This window comes from Prionailurus bengalensis, unplaced genomic scaffold, assembly GCF_016509475.1.
Source record: "Prionailurus bengalensis isolate Pbe53 unplaced genomic scaffold, Fcat_Pben_1.1_paternal_pri Un_scaffold_122, whole genome shotgun sequence".
NCBI lineage: Eukaryota > Metazoa > Chordata > Mammalia > Carnivora > Felidae > Prionailurus > Prionailurus bengalensis.
In genome coordinates, this window is record NW_025091216.1 from 19,675 (window position 1) to 36,609 (window position 16,935).

At 53.2% G+C, this 16,935-nt stretch overlaps 1 long non-coding RNA gene and 2 other non-coding genes across 5 annotated transcripts; all 3 read right to left on the reverse strand.

The window, feature by feature from the left end:
• Positions 1 to 518: 518 nt before the first annotated feature.
• LOC122478647 lies at positions 519 to 709 on the reverse strand. The gene has a single exon (XR_006296140.1). It is a non-coding gene; the product is annotated as a U2 spliceosomal RNA (small nuclear RNA).
• On the reverse strand, positions 522 to 12,116 carry LOC122478645. Of its 3 annotated transcripts, none has more exons than XR_006296136.1 (3): positions 11,900 to 12,116; positions 9,669 to 9,792; positions 522 to 1,567 (listed from the first exon to the last, which is right to left on the reverse strand). It is a non-coding gene; the product is annotated as an uncharacterized LOC122478645 (long non-coding RNA). The 3 variants fall into 3 exon arrangements; XR_006296138.1 differs by lacking the exon at positions 11,900 to 12,116 and adding an exon at positions 11,549 to 11,625; XR_006296137.1 differs by lacking the exon at positions 11,900 to 12,116 and adding an exon at positions 11,394 to 11,508.
• LOC122478649 lies at positions 10,997 to 11,187 on the reverse strand. The gene has a single exon (XR_006296142.1). It is a non-coding gene; the product is annotated as a U2 spliceosomal RNA (small nuclear RNA).
• Positions 12,117 to 16,935: the final 4,819 nt, after the last annotated feature.

Below are 16,935 nucleotides of genomic sequence, written 5' to 3' on the forward strand. Positions count from 1 at the left end.
AATTGACTCCCAAACCGAATTCCCTGAGCCAAAAAGTTAGATGCACTTTAACCGAGGGGTCCATGTACATTGTTGAAAAAGCCCCTCCCTTCCTATACGCCAAAGGAAATTTGAAGGTTCCACCCGTTATATAGAGATCTGAGAGGACCTCAATAAGGAAACCTCAGGAAGAATTGCAAGGTCAAGAAAGTCCGAAAGACCAGAACCTCTTGGGAGGAAGTCTTCCTCTGAAAGAATACTCAGGAACAGGAAGTGACAGGAGGTAGTATGTGAGTCAGAGATGATAACTACAAGGCCAATTGGGATAAAAAAAAACTGGAACCAAAAAGACGCCCCTCACCATTTCGTATGACACGCGTACTGGGATATATACGCCCTGGAAAGCAACTCAAGTGTAGTATATGATTACGCATCTCCAGCAACACACGCACACAAAAGAAAAAAGCAACGAGTGGCATCTAGAGGACAGGAGAGAAACGAAAACTGACTTTTGAGACACACGAGTGTTTCCTCCCAAGGGGAGGTGCACCGTTCCTGGAAGTACTGCAATACCAGGTCGATGCGCGGAGTGGACGGAGCAAGCTCCTATTCCATCTCCCGGCTCCAAAAATCCATTTAATATATTGTCCTCGGATAGAGGACGTATCAGATATTAAACTGATAAGAACAGATACTACACTTGATCTTAGCCAAAAGGCCGAGAAGCGATAACCACATCTTCCCCAGCGCATCGACACCCTCCCTCTCACTCCTCCTTTGGGTCATGGTGAGAAAAGTCACCCTCAAACGAAGGCTCACCCTCTTTCCTTAGACTGGACAGTGTGTCATCGTCACAACTCCTAAGACATACTCAGTTTATCAGATCGCTTAACTTGTTCGGGGCTTTCACGCTTTTTATTGTTTTGCTCCCATAGCTCGCGAGAGAAACAGCCACTTTAATTTGCATGTCCCGCCCACACACGCGCCGTTTCCTGGTTTCCTGCCGTCAGCGCCGGCTCGCGCGCGCTCGCGCTCTCTCTCTGTCTCTCTCTCTCTCTCGCCTTGAAAGGGAAACGCGCCTGTAGCGGGAAAGCTGTCTCAAGTCTCATTTCCTTGGAGAAAGCCCAGAACGAGACAAATAGCTTTGTGAGGTTTTTCTTGGCAGCATTTTTCTTTTCTTCTTAAATTTCTTTTCGCACGTACAGCAACGTTGAAAGATTTCTACCGTGAGCACCCACCACCTAACATCATGGATCTGTTGTGTGCTGTACATACATACACCGACACAGATGCAGATACATATATATCCATCCCTCTACCCTTTTACTAAGCTGTCTTGCTCTAGGAGTTATGAGATCAACAACCGTTTCTCTTTTTTTTTTCTAGTTTCTCTTTTGAGCAGTTCTATTTGTAAATAGTGGTATTTCATGACTTGTATTCTCGTTTATAGGTCTTCTAACGGGGGGTGGGGGGGACTTTGCTTGTTAGAATAAAACGCATTCCATGTCGCAGTTCCCATATGGGTCCATCGGTGGACCCTCTTAATAACTTGTCAACGCCATCCGGCCAAAGACCACCAGGAACACACCTGTAATGAAAAGGCTTGGGTTACCGCTTGCTGCAAAGTGAGAAGGAACCCGCGGGGCGCCTCAGTGAGAGGGTGTCAGGAATGGCTCATTATATACAGGATGTAGGCTTGCATTAGGGGGCTTGGGGAAGGTTTAAGTGAGCGAGGCCTTCCTTTGGGATGCGAAGGGTGGCGGAATTGCCCCCCTCCCCCGCCGCCCGCCAATATGCCACTTTGGCGTAAGGATTATTTCCAGCTGAAACAGGAGGAAAAAACTCTTCCCTCCCCCGATTGGCCTAAAATCAGGACATAAAGGTATACAGGAGTTAACTACGGACAACCCTGGATCCTTATCAGCCCGGAGACTGGCACCAGAGACTCTACCTAACAAATTTTACTGCCCAGCCCTTATCTTCCACTGTTTCCCCATATAGTTACCATCCCACAGTTGGCCAGCCTAGAAACTCAAAACCCTTTTACTTTTTGTCACTTTTCTGAAAATTTATTTTTTTGTTTCTGTTTGTTTTGTTTTTAAAGATTCTTTATTTGTATATTTTATTTTCAGAGAGAGAGAGAGAGACGGAGAGAGAGAGCACACACACGCAGGAGGCGGGGCGAAGGGGGGGGGGGAGAGAGAGAGAGAGAGAGAGAGAGAGAGAGAGAGAGAATCCCCAGGAGGCTCTGTGCTGTCGGCCAGTGCAGAGCCCGACTCCGGGCTCGATCTCATGAACCATGAGACCATGACCTGAGCAGAAATCATGGGTCAGACACTTAACCGACTGAGTCACGCAGGCGCCCCTGTTTGTTTTGTTTCAAGCGGCTATGTAAGCCCAAGTTCCAGCCACCCCATTGGGTTATTCATCCCTGACTTTCTCCTGTGTATATATGAGATACGTACACTAATACACTTCTGTTTCTTTTTCTCTTTTTAATGCGTCTTTTGCTACAAAGCCCCAGCCATCCTCCCCTTCCCACCACCCCCAAGAACCTTGAAGGGGAGAAGGACAAAGATTCGCCCCCTCCAGACAACACACACACACACACACACACACACGCACGCACACGCACGCACGCACACACTCTCCTACAGATGACCTCAGGCAGTGGGGGTAACTCAGTGATTGGGTAGCTGAATACATCTTACCTAGAAGAAAGGAAGAATAGAGCGAGGCCAAAACTGCGACTGGGAAAGTAGCAGCAGTTACTCATATTAGCTAGGATAGGGGGTGTTTGGTCAGTTTTGTTGTTTGGACAATATTCTTCTTTTTTCTTGTCTCAGTTCGGAGGCGACTACGGAGTGGCCTTGTTTCTGTCTTGATTCATCACGGGTCACAGAGTGACCTTAATCTGTTGATGTTGAAAATAAATAAAGGAGGGGCGCCTGGGTGGCTCAGTCGGTTGGGCGTCCGCCTTCGGCTCAGGTCATGATCTCGCGTTCTGTGAGTTCGAGCCCCGCGTCAGGCTCTGTGCTGACAGCTCAGAGCCTGGGGCCTGTTTCAGATTGTGTGTCTCCCTCTCTTTCTGACCCTCCCCCATTCATGGTCTGTCTCTATCTCAAAAATAAATAAATAAACGTTAAAAAAAAAAAAAAAAAAGACAGAAAGAAAATAAATAAAGGAGAGCTCAGTTAAAATGGAGTCGGGAAGCACTGGAAAGGGGAGCTCTCAAGCATGTGCCACTCCTTGCAGCCTGCCTACCCTTAGCGGGAAGAAGGAAGACAAAAATTTATTCTGACAAGGGAGACCCTTTTCACATAGGAAGCTTATCTCCTGCCTTTAAGAAAAAGAAGGAAGAGCCCTTGTTGCACCCCAGCCAACAAGGCACTAACCCCCGCTTGCAGCTAATGAGAAGCCGCCAGGACCTCTAACTCCTGTTCTTCTCCAGGGAACTGTTGCTCAAAACAAGCCTCCCCAGCTTCCTCCTAAAACGTAAACAAAGGCTGACCTTCCTTTTGCCTCTTCGGACTTGTCTGCAGTTCACCATAGCCTGCAGGTCCGTAATCGCAATTCCTCTGCTATTCCCGAATAGCTAGTAAAATAGGGTTTTTTGCTAGTAAAATAACTGGCTGTTTTATTTTTCAGATTGCCGCCACTGTTGTGTGAAACTGTTTACGTTCCACGGGAGACCCCCACAGCCTAGCTGTGAGTGTCAGGCCAGCTTCTGCGGCTGCTTTTCTCTCTGTCTCCAAACCGAAGACACATCGCGGGGTCTGAAAGGGCGGGCCTACGCCAGCCGACTCCATCTTGTTCTGTGTCCTTCACCTTGACCACACCTCCTCCCCTTGACTCCATCTTGTTCTGTGTCCTTCACCTTGACCACACCTCCTCCCCTTGAGTAAACCCTCCCTCACCTGCCGGACCCTTCCCCGGGACCCCTCCCCAGCCAATCGGCTGAGGCCATAGCCATTACCTCACCAACTGCCCCCAGGCCCCAATAAAACCTTTGTCCTTTTGAAACTCGCTCTCTTTCCCTGGTATCTCACCGCTGCGTCGGTGCAGGTAGGGGATTGAGCTCGAGCTAGCTCGAATAAAGGCTCTTTGCTTTTGCATCGGACTCGGCTCCCTAGTGGTCTTTGGGGATCACGAATTCTGGGCATAACATTTGGGGGCTCGTCCGGGATCCCCAAGACCCCCAAGGGACCCCCGACCCGGAGAGCCTGACTGGCCACGGTTAGTGTCTGTCCTGTCTTTTCTGTGTGAGCTCATTTCTGGAATTCTGGTAGTGCCCGACGCGGTCTAAGTGGACGCACTGGAGGACCACGGGCCGGGAGTTTCGGAAGACGTTCCGATTCTCCCTTCTGGAGGGACGTGGAATCCCCTCATCTGTTTTCGGAGGGACGTGGAATCCCCTCAAAGGTCTGAGACGAGGCGGGTCGCTCCCGCTGGTCGGCGTGAGGCCGTCGTCTTTGGAGGGACGTGGAATCCCCTCATCGGTTTTGGAGGGACATGGAATCCCTTCAAAGGTCTAAGCTAGCTTGCAGTTCTGCTTCCATGGAGTTGGAAGACTTTCTAGGGGCCCTCTGTTTGTCTGTTTTTGTGTTTCTCTGTTTTGCTCTGTGGACTTACTGGACGGACGTTATGGGACAGACTCGGACTACTCCTCTAAGTATTATGATTGATCACTTTAAGGATGTGAGGGGAAGAGCTAACAACCTCAGTGTGGAAGTCCAAAAGGGTCGGTTGCAGTTTTTTTGTTCTAGCGAGTGGCCAACTTTCAATGTCGGATGGCCACCAGAGGGGACCTTCGACCTCCCTACCATCCACCGAGTCAGGAGTATCATCACTCAGCCTAAGATGGGCCATCTTGATCAGCTCCCTTACATTATCACTTGGCAGGACCTTGTAGAAGACCCACCCTCTTGGCTTAAGCCCTTCCTAAACCTGATCTCTCCAGAGCCAAAACCCATTCTTGCTTTGCAGGAGACAGAGAAGAGGAAACGTCTTACCCAGCCTTCAGCACCCCTCTACCCTGTCCTACAGGGGGGTACTGAAGAAGAATTAATTTTTCCTCCCCCGTATAACCCCTCTAGGATGCCAGAAGAACACCATCCTCCCCCTCCGGGGGAGGCAGACGCTGTTCCGAGAGCGGGAGGCGGAAACGCTCCAGGGGGAAGCCCGCCCTTTACCCGACAAAGGGCTCAGAGGGCGCAATCCGCCTCCGCCGCCGACTCCACTATTCTGCCCCTGCGAGCCACCGGACCCCCAGACGCGGAGGGGAATCAGCCCCATCACTATTGGCCTTTCGCCACTAGTGACCTCTACAATTGGAAAGCTCAGAATCCTAAGTTTTCCGAGAAACCGGCAGGGCTTATTGATTTATTAGACTCTGTTCTTTTTACCCATCAGCCCACGTGGGATGATTGCCAGCAGCTTTTGCAGGTCCTGTTCACGACTGAAGAAAGAGAAAGAATCCTCAATGGGGCCCGAAAACTAGTTCCGGGCGCAGATGGGAATCCCACCACCAACCAGGCTCAGATAGATGCCTCCTTCCCCTTAACTCGGCCCCAGTGGGATTTCAACACGGCAGAAGGTAAGGAGAGGCTCCGGGTCTACCGCCAGACTCTAATGGGGGGTCTCCGAATGGCTGCTAGAAAGCCAACCAATTTGGCCAAGGTAGGAAATGTACAACAGGGAAAAGATGAATCTCCGGCTGCCTTTTTAGAGCGGATCATGGAGGCATTCCGTACCTATACCCCCATGGATCCAGAGGCTCCGGAAAGCAAGGCAGCTGTTATCATGGCCTTTGTAAACCAATCGGCCGTAGACATTAGGAGAAAATTACAGAAAATAGATAGACTAGGAGAAAAAAGTCTGCAGGACTTACTGGTGGTAGCCGAAAAGGTATATAATAACCGGGAGCCTCCTGAGGACAAGCAGGCTCGCGCCATGGTGGCTGCCAGCAGTAAGCAGACTCGAGACCTGGCCAGAATACTGCTAGCTACCACTGCTGACTTCCCCGAGGAACGAGACCGCCGTCTCCGGCAGCTGGCAGACGACGCAAGAAAAGGTAAAAGCACCACCAAGGGGGGGGGGGGGGGGGGGGGGAAGCAGAGGCTGCAGAAGGATCAGTGTGCATACTGCAAGGAGATAGGGCATTGGGCCCGAGATTGTCCGAAAAGGGCCGGCGGGAAGGGAAGCAAGACTGATCGAGTAAAAGTCCTAGAGCTGGATGAACTAAGTGATTAGGGGAGTCAGGGTTCGGACCCTCTCCCCGAACCCAGGGTAACTCTTAAAGTGGAGGGGACCCCTATTGACTTCCTTGTCGACACCGGAGCACAACATTCGGTCCTCCGCACCCCACAAGGAAAACTAGCTAGCAAGAAGTCCTGGGTACAAGGGGCAACTGGTATGAGCCAGTATTCATGGACTACCCGAAGAACAGTAGATTTGGGGATGGGCCGGGTATCCCACTCCTTTATGGTAATACCAGAACGCCCCTACCCGCTGTTAGGACGGGACTTACTGACCAAGATTGGAGCTCAGATAACTTTCAGACAAGGGGGGCCTCAGGTCACCGATGGCAAGGGCCACCCCATCCAGGTCCTGACCATGAAACTAGAGGATGAATACCTCCTCCACCAGGAGGCGCTCCCGAGAGAGGATAATATAGACAGATGGCTACAAGAATTCCCCTCGGTTTGGGCAGAGACAGGGGGGATGGGACTAGCCGCTCATAGGACCCCAGTCCTGGTAGAGCTCAAGCCAGGAGAGAGTCCGGTAAGGATCAAACAATACCCCATGTCTCAGGAGGCCCAGAAGGGGATCCAGCCACACATCCGGAGACTACGAAGCCTAGGGGTACTAGTTCCTTGCCAGTCTGCCTGGAACACCCCCCCTACTGCCGGTCAAAAGCCTCACACAAATGACTACCGACCGGTACAAGACCTCCGGGAAGTAAATAAGAGGGTCGTGGACATACACCCAACTGTTCCCAACCCATATACTCTCTTGAGCTCCTTGGCGCCCTCCAGGGTCTGGTATACTGTACTAGATTTAAAGGACGCCTTCTTCAGTCTGCCGCTGGCACCCCAGAGCCAACCCTTGTTCGCCTTCGAGTGGCATGATCCGGAGGAGGGCTACAGTGGGCAACTCACCTGGACACGGCTACCTCAGGGATTCAAAAATTCACCCACCATCTTCGACGAGGCACTACACGAGGACCTGGTATTTACAGACACCTTCTCTGGCTGGGTGGAGGCATACCCAACCAAGCATGAAACGGCTCAGACGGTGGCTAAGAAGCTACTAGAAGACATCTTACCCAGGTATGGTTTTCCTGCCCTGGTAGGATCAGACAATGGACCAGCTTTTATCTCACAGGTAACACAGGCAGTAGCCAAGGCGGTGGGGGCAAACTGGAAATTACATTGTGCTTATAGGCCCCAGAGCTCAGGACAGGTAGAAAGAATGAACAGAACCCTAAAAGAGACCCTTACCAAATTAACCATGGAGCCAGGCGGGGACTGGGTGACTCTCCTACCGTGCGCCCTTTACCGGGTTAGAAACACTCCTTACACTCTGGGTTTTACTCCCTACGAGATCATGTTTGGCAGGCCACCCCCTGTTATTCCCAGCCTTCTAGCTGAACTTATTGCTGAGTTTAAAGATCAAGAACTTTTTCTTTCCTTGAGCGGGCTCCAGAGGGCGCACGAGGACATTTGGCCGCGCCTCCGTGCCATCTACGAGGCTGGCCGGATCCCAACACCTCATCAGTACAGGCCGGGAGACTGGGTCTACGTCAAGAGGCACCACCGAGAGACTCTCGAGCCGCGCTGGAAGGGACCCTACATCGTGGTGTTGACAACCCCCACCGCTCTCAAGGTAGACGGCATCGCGACCTGGGTCCATCACACCCACGCTCAGCCAGCGGACCCCTCCTCGATCCGGAAGGACTTCGTCACGCGATGGGCCATCAGTCGGGACCAACACAACCCGCTCAAGCTCAAGCTACAGCGCATTCGACCTACCTAATATTGGTAACTCTGTTAACTCTGCTTGTCATTGCTCATGCTGCCGGGAGTCCCCACGCCCCCCAAAACATCACCTGGCAGATCATAGACACCAGCTCGGGGACAATACTTAATCAGACCTCCCAGAGCCACCCCAGGGACACTTGGTTCCCAGAACTTTTCGTAAACCTCCAGACTCTGTCCTTCTTGTCACCATAAATGCAGCCGGTCCCATGATTGGGTCCGTAAGCTACATGACAAGGGGGGAATGAAAGGGCGGGCCTACGCCAGCCGACTCCATCTTGTTCTGTGTCCTTCACCTTGACCACACCTCCTCCCCTTGAGTAAACCCTCCCTCACCTGCCGGACCCTTCCCCGGGACCCCTCCCCAGCCAATCGGCTGAGGCCATAGCCATTACCTCACCAACTGCCCCCAGGCCCCAATAAAACCTTTGTCCTTTTGAAACTCGCTCTCTTTCCCTGGTATCTCACCGCTGCGTCGGTGCAGGTAGGGGATTGAGCTCGAGCTAGCTCGAATAAAGGCTCTTTGCTTTTGCATCGGACTCGGCTCCCTAGTGGTCTTTGGGGATCACGAATTCTGGGCATAACAGGTCTTAGGAATCTTATTCTCCCTGTAATCTCAAAACAACGAAACAATTTGCTATTGCATCATCCTGGGGCTATTTTTGCCTGAAGTTATTCCTCAATCCCCAACTAGGACGGAGAAATCTACAAGGCTAAGGAAATGGAATCCCTCAGAGCCGTGAGTGAGGCGGCAGGGAAACACCTCACCAGAGTGGCACCCACCATCCCTCAGTTTTCTCCCTGCCTTGTTGCAATTAAAAACAAAGTAGCGAATCATCTTTCCAGAAGGTACACAAGCAGATGGGAGACACTATCCTGGCAGTCTGAATTTTGCTTTTGTTGAATGTCATCGAGAATTTGGAAATTTTCACCTTTCCACCCATAATATGGGCAAAGAAGAGAACTCTGACACGGTTAGATGAATGATTAGACTCTGACTAGACGAACCCGAAGATGAAAGCAAAGGACTGGTCTCTAATGAGGAGGGTGTGAAAGGGATCAACATGAGTGAAACCTCCGACCGCACGTCTTCAAATGACAATATCCTAGATGAATTTTCTCAAACACCAGACTTTGCAGGTCAACAGAATTGCAAGCCACCGAGGGTTAAAAACATAAAAAATAAAAATGAAAAAAAACCTTCGACTGTTGTGTTTTGACGGTGCAAGTGAAAGGGCGGGCCTACGCCGGCCAACTCCATCTTGTTCTGTGTCCTTCACCTTGACCACACCTCCTCCCCTTGAGTAACCCCCCCCCCGCCCCCCACCTGCCTAACAGGACTCGGACCCTTCCCCAGCCAATCGGCTGAGGCCATAGCCATTACCTCACCAACTGCCCCTACCTAGGCCCCAATAAAACCTTTGTCCTTTTGAAACTCGCTCTCCCCCCCCCCCCCCCCCCCCCCCCCCCCCCCCCCCCCCCCCCCCGGTATCTCACCGCTGCGTCGGTGCAGGTAGGGGATTGAGCTCGAGCTAGCTCGAATAAAGGCTCTTTTGCTTTTACATCGGACTCGGCTCCCTGGCGGTCTTTGGGGAATCACGAATTCTGGGCATAACACAAGAAGAACCAGAAGTAGTGATAAGGCCGAACCTGTTGGAGAGATGTATTGGAAATACTGGAGAAGCAATATTTCACAGGCCGGGTAGGACAGCCAATGAGCAGTCCGTTGCATTTGGAGGATGTCCCCGGATTCGGATATTTAGGCCTTCAAAACCTGGAAAGTATGAAGTGTAAGAATGTGAGTTTTGTTGTGTTTAATTAAACTCGTGTCAATTTTAAATAAAGCAGTTTCCCACAGTGCTTTTTAAAAAATTTTTACATTTATTTACTTCTGATAGAGACAGGGCACAAGTGGGGGAAGGGCAGAGAGAGAGAGAGAGAGAGAGAGAGAGAGAGAGAGAGAGAGAGAGAAAGAGACAGAATCTGAAGCAGGCTCCAGCTCTGAGCTGTCAGCACAGAGCCGGACGCCGGGCTCGAACTCACAAACCAAGAGATCATGACCTGAGCCAAAGTCAGACGCTTAACCGACTGAGCCACCCAGGTGTCCCCTCCCCCAACGCTTTTATTTTTCCTTCTCCTGAAAGGGCCTCTTGGAGCCTGGGTAACAAATGTGTTGAGGTCTATCTAGTTTTCTCCCCGGCACACTGAGAGTTTAGGTGAGCCAGATCAGCCCGGTGCTATGGTTTTTCGCCGGCTACAGTCAGTGGCACAGGTGGCACCAAGAACGTGTCAAGGACCTGAGGGTATGTGCAAGGAAATGAATCCAGGTCAATAGGGAGGCAAGGACATTGAGGGATCCGGGGGTAGGGGGTGGGGTGTAGGTGTGAAGGAACAGAGAAGTGTCAGGTGTCAAAGGGCAGAGGAAGGGTAGAAGGCGATGGGAGAATGTGATGCTGGATGGGGACACGGTTAGAGCAATTGGGAATGACAAAATCTAGCGGGCCGACGAGGGGGGATAGATTTTAGCCGCGGCGTAGAAACTGAGAGGTCAGGCGGGGTGTTCGGAAGGAATCGCCCGTGTGACTGTTGAAACTCACCAGGAATGACAGAAGTGTCTCAGAGAGAGACAGCCAGGAGCTAAACCTTCAAAAGCGAAATGAGCTGCAGCTAGCTGGACTTTAGAAAGCACAAGGACTGGCAAGGCGGCGGGGGGGCGGGGGGGGCGTGTACAACATAAACGGCCGGGCGCGGGGAGGAGAGCAAAGCTCTTTGAGAGGTAACGTGGAGCAAGACTCCCGGGAACGAGAAATGGAAGGTTTAGAAGAGCTGGCAAACCGGAAAAGGGAAGACGAGAGAATGGAACGAAAAAACGACCGCCAGAGGAAAAAAAAGGAGAGAAGACAAAAAAAAAAAAAAGAGAGAGAGCGCGCGCCGCAAACTAAGCGCCATATCTGCTTTTAGAAACCCACTGAAAGGAAGGGAAGTGCACCGTTCCCGGAAGTACTGCAATACCGGGTCGATGCGCGGAGTGGACGGAGCAAGCCCCTATTCCATCTCCCGGCTCCAAAAATCCATTTAATATATTGTCCTCGGATAGAGGACGTATCAGATATTAAACTGATAAGAACAGATACTACACTTGATCTTAGCCAAAAGGCCGAGAAGCGATACCGGCCTGCCCCTCCCTCTCCAGTACCGTTCTCCCATCATCCATATTCAACTCATGGTGAGAACCCTAACGCTCACTCCTTTTTCTGATATCCTTTGCGACATCGACAGGACCATCGATAATCACTAGAATACTTTTGTGCACATTTTTTTCGTTCTCCACATTCTGAAGGGGAAATCCCGTATCCCTGGTTGGCCCGTCCTTACCGCGCCGCCGCACAGCCATTTCTAATCTGCATGATGCCCCGCCTTTTGTTCCCTGAGGAGGCGCGGCCGCCGCGGCCCGACTCCACCCTCCCGACCGCCTCTGCGCGCCGCGAGCCCAAACCCAACTGGGGGCCCACCTCCCGGCGTGCACACACCTCGCGCAAAGACCCGGGAGGAGGGGCGGCTGGCGGGGACTGCGAAGGGACAGCCAACACGGCTGCAGATCCCGGGGGGCTTCCGGGAGCCCGTGAAGGCAAGACCTTGCTTTTGGCCGCTGCTCTGCCCGCCCCGCCCCGCCCACTCAACCACCGTTCAGTGAATGACATCCTGCCTCCTACACTCCCAGCCAGTGCCCCGCGCGTCGCGATGCTGACGGCTCTTCAGCAGCACGCCCACCCTCCACCCCCACCCCCGGCTCGCGTCCGCGTCCTTCGGGCCGTCTTCCGCCCCAGAGTCCCAGCCCCAGGCTGGTTCCCTCGCGAGAAGGAGATGTCCTCCTGGATTACTTTCATTGGGATGGAACAGTTCCCGTCGCGAATCAATAACTTGGCGTTTCCCTCTCCTCGGCGTGATTCACTCCCGCGGAGTTTGCTCAGATACACACGCACGGACCCAAGTGCCTGCAAAGTGCGCTCGGTGGACGCCAGTCGTATGCCCTTGTGTCCTCGCCGTGAGTGCGGTGTGGTCACGGTCCTGCCAACTCTTGCCGCAAGGGGGCCTTGAATTTCGGGGGGGAGCAGGGACAGTGACTGCAGGAGCACGGCGGCGGACGTTCTCAGGCAGCGCCTGCTGCTCCAGTCCCGCCAGCAACTCCGCGTGGCATCAAAGGGGGGATTGCTTGGGGGCGGGGGGGCGGGGGGGGGCAGGGGAGCAGGGGGAGGGGCCGATCTTACAGGTGAAAATGGTACCTCGGCACGGTTTTTGACTTGTACTTCTCTAATCATGGGTAAGAAGATAAGGCTGAGTGTTCTCTCCTGTGTTTGAGAGCCCTGGACTCTCTCTGTTCGGGGACTTCGGCCCTTTTTACTTGCTAGGTTAACTGGTCGGGCTTTATCATAAGGGCTTGTATCGGCAATTTACAGTTTAAGGCCCTTTGTATGTAATACAAGCAGTGAGTATTTTCTTCTGTTGGCTATCTGTCTTTTGAGGATTTCATCTCCTTAAGGTTCCACTGAAAGTTATATTTTAGAGGCGCCTGGCTTGCCACTCTTGACCTGGAGGGGTCGTGAGTCCCAGCCCCACGTTTAGGCGTAGACATTATCTAAAACATAGGGGCGCCTGGGTGGCTCAGTCAGTTGAGCCTCGAGCCTCTGACTTCGGCTCAGGTCAGGATCTCAGGTCAGGGTTTGTGGGTTTCAGCCCCACGTCCGGCTCTGTGCTGACAGCTCAGAGCCTGGAGTCCGCTTTGGATTCTGTGTCTCCCTCTCTATCTGCCCCCTCCACTGCTCGCGCTCTGTCTCTCTCGCTCTCAAAAATAAACAAATAAATATCACAAACTATTTTTTTTTAACGTTTATTTATTTTTAGACAGAGAATGGAATGGGGGAGGGTCAGAGAGAGGGAGACACAGAATCTGAAACAGGCTCCAGGCTCTGAGCGGTCAGCACAGAGCCCGACGCGGGGCTCGAACTCAGGGACCGCGAGATCATGACCTGAGCCGAAGTCGGCCGCCTAATGGACTGAGCCACCCAGGCGCCCCCACAACCTATTTCTTAATTTAAAAACCCATTACATTAACAAACAACCTTTAAAAAGTTATTTTTTCTATCATCCTATTCATCACGAAAAAAAATAGCTTTCAGATGTTTTTCAGATGAGGTTATAAAATAATTTCCTAGATCTTCCCTTAGGTCTTTTTCTTCTTTCTCCACAGCTAAATCTTTGAGCCATTTGGTATCTACTCTGCAGTACAGTGCAAAGGAATGTATTTTTCCTTCACAACTTTGAGATGCCACCTTGGATCCTAAACTGTACCGCGTGTACATTTTTGTAACACTCCTGGATCTTTCTTCCTCTCTCTCTCTTTCCTTCTTCTTTTTCTAAATGTTTATTTTTGAGAGAGAGCCCAGGCAGGGGAAGGGCGGGGGGGGGGGGGGGGGGGGGGGGGGGGGGGGGGGGGGGGGGGGGGGGGGGGGGGGGGGGGAGGGGGGCGGGCAGAGGCTCCGAAGCAGGCTCTGTGCTGACAGCAGCGAGCCCGATGCGGGGCTCGAACTCACCAACCATGAGATCATGACCTGAGCTGCGAAGTCCCCCTCTCAACCAACTGGGCCACCCATGTGCCCCCTCCCCCCTTTTTAAAGACGTTATTGTTGAGTAATCTCTTCCATGCTCTACCGACTGAGCCAGCCAGGCCGCACCACCACCACCCCCACCGCCACCCCACCCCGCCTTCGATTTTTCTTTAAAAAGTAGCAGAACAGGGGTGCCTGGACAGCTCAGTCGGTAGAGCATGAGACTCTTGATCTCAAGGCTATGAGTTCAAGCCCTGCAGGGGACATAGAACTTACTTAAAAAATAAAGTAGCGGAACACGTTTGATTCTTTGCGTCCACGGGATTGACCCATCCTTTCCATGTGGATGATGGTTGGGCGCCCATCAGACAGAGCCCAACTCCGGGACGTGACTGTGATCCTATTCCTGCCCCCTAGGCATTCATGGTGGGGGTGAGGGGGTGCGTGGTCACTTGTATGGAGAATCCTCCTCAAGAAAATGGATGCCCCATTCGGAAAGCGACAGGCACTACAGAGTGGACGGACCCTCGGACAGAGCAGGAGGCCCAGTGATAAAGCTCTTGTCTTTTTACCCTGGGGAAATGGATCTGCCCAGGAGGACAAAACCACCAGCACTCTGGGCCTCCTGCCATCGCCAGCGGTTCCAACTTAAGGAATAGTCATTAATCACCTTCAACTCCACGACCCACCGGGGCGGTGCTTGGTCCTGGGAAGTAGAGAGAAACCAGACACCATTCCCGCCTCCTCGCTGCCCCAACCAGGGAGCATCCAGGCCAGGACCAGGATAAGACACCTGCCCAAAAGGCCACAACTCCAGGTTCGATGCGGAGGGGACTGTCAGAGATGAACACATGGTTGTGGCTCCCACCTGGCTGTGTGACTCCCTTGAGGCCCAAGGCCTCTCCCGTTTGGCTCTGCGTCCCTATGGGAAGCATGCGATACATATTCAATAAAGGAGAAGGTGGGATGGAACACAAAGCCAGCTGAATCAGGAAGACCTGCCTGACGTCTTGGCGGGGGGGGGGGGGGGGGGGGGTTGGGGGGGGTGGTGGCCTAAAGAACAAGTCAGAATGCCCATGCAAGTCAGAATTTCAGGGCACATGAGGGGGGAACCCGGGCATTGCAGTCTGACCAAGAGCGGGGGCAGGGGAGCGATTGGGGAATGAAGGGACCGGTTTGTATCCCACTGACCTGCCCAGCCACCTTGGAGTTATGATCTGGGCCTCAAAACTGGGGACCCTTGCTTCTGGTGGGCTCCTCCCTATCGTCATGCCCCCACCCCCATGTCCCCGTCCTTCACAGACTCATTCATATCTCAAAGTCAGCCAGCAGGTTCAGCTTCTCACAGGAACCTGACGTACCCCTTCCCCTTCCCTTTCTTCCTCCACCTTGTCCCCACCGGCCGGCCTGGCCCTGCCCCCACTCCCGCTCACCCGCCAACACCTCGACCGACCCCCCCACCCAAAAACCCCCCCCCACCCCCCCACCCCCACCCCCACCCCTCACCTCCCACCCCCGCCCCTGCCCTTGCTCAGGCTGGAACCCTCCTTATCACATCAGATCAAGACGGCCATCAGACTCTGATCCAAGGGATGTTTGTTGAGTATCCACCGTGGAAGGCACCGTTTCACGGGCACCGTGCCCGCAGAAGGCGGCCGCCCACCCCCATTTCACAGAGGGGAAAGCAGCTTGCAGCAGGTAATAGAGAGTCTGACTTCCTTTGGATCTTTGACTGCAGACAGCTTTTAAGTCTCGCCACTCCCTCCTCTCTTCCTGCCCTCCCTCCGGTCGATCTGACAAAAAGCTTTACCCCAGACCCTCCATTCACCACCATAATAAACACACCAACCCAGGCTCCTTCCTTTGCTCTCAAGCCATTTTTGAATCTGCCCGGGAGCCAGCCTGCTCTCCCTGGAAAGCCTCATTATGTGAGCTGTAAACCTTTTCATACCCTCGTGGGTAGTGTCATCGGTCTCCACATCTAAAAGGAAATGCGGGGCGGGCGGGCGGTGAAGAGACGGTCCATCTGGTTCCGCAGAGTGGCAGGCACAACGCAGAAGCTAGGACGTCGTCCGACCGGCACTTGCTCTCAACATATTCCAATGTGGGTCCAAAGGCCTCCCCACCAGACTGGATGGCCTCCTGTCCGTGCCAAGACCAGGGGATCCGTTATTTCCCCATTGGGTACACTGTTTGCTGAGTGCCTACGGTGTGCTAAAGGCGAAGCCAGTCTGGGACTGTCGTAAAGCGACTGGTGCCTGGATTTGCAGGGGTACATGGAACGCTCCCATTGTCCTGGGGAATTCACCGTTTCAGAGTAAGCTGACCGGGGGCATCCTCCCAGATGCTCGAAGGAGTGCTTCTGGAGGCACACGGTGCAACGGAAACGCCTGGCGGGCTAGTGGAGGTACCACCAACCTCGGGCCACCGCCCCAGGGACTCCAATTCGATTGCCGATTGCCGTATGGCAGTGGTGGGACAGGAGTATGATTTAAAGGAAAACCCCAGGAGATTCTGATGTGCCAACCAGGGTGGATAAGCGGCTCCCCACAGATCGATCTGGAACAAGGAATCTTCCTTCCGTACCAGGGAAGACATTTATTTGTACGTATGATCGCATTTGCCTGTAATTTGTTCTGGGACGGCTAAGGGGTCCGGCAGAGCGAGTTGAGAGCTTCTTGAAGGCCCCGGGTTTCAGTCCCCTACATTGCAAGTCGAGCCACATGGGCGTGGGCGTGAAGTATTTCTCCCCAAAAGTGTGGGTCACCAGGCCGTGGGCCTGGGCCCACGCCCAGGGACGGGGCATACGAAGAAAAAAAGCACTTCAGAGGCAGCAAACAGGCACGGTCTTGAGCAGAGAAGCAAGAAAGTTTCAGGAGACCGGAGGCGGCGAAGAGGTGGGGAAAGGGGGTCGGCGCGTGTGACCCAGAGAAGAAGCCAGAGGCACGAAAGGGGAACGCGACTCGGCCGCAGAGCCCGACGACCGGAGGCACGGAGGGGGGCTGACCCCAGGCGGCGGACGCCGAGCGGCGGCACGCGCCTGTGCCAGGGGTACTAGGGCCCAGCCTCCGGGCTCCTCCCCCCCGGCTAGGAATAATAAGACCATACGGCCGCCGACCGTTCCCACAAGCGGGGAAACTGCAAGGCTACAACTTCTGGAACCAAAACGCGGGGCGGGGAAGAAGAAACAGCACAGGGGAAAAAAACAAAAAAACAACAACAGACGAACAGAGAGCAGCAAAAAAAAAGAAGAAGAAGAAAAAAAAAAAAAAAAAAGGCAGCGCAACACACGAGCGACAAAAACCAAGCAC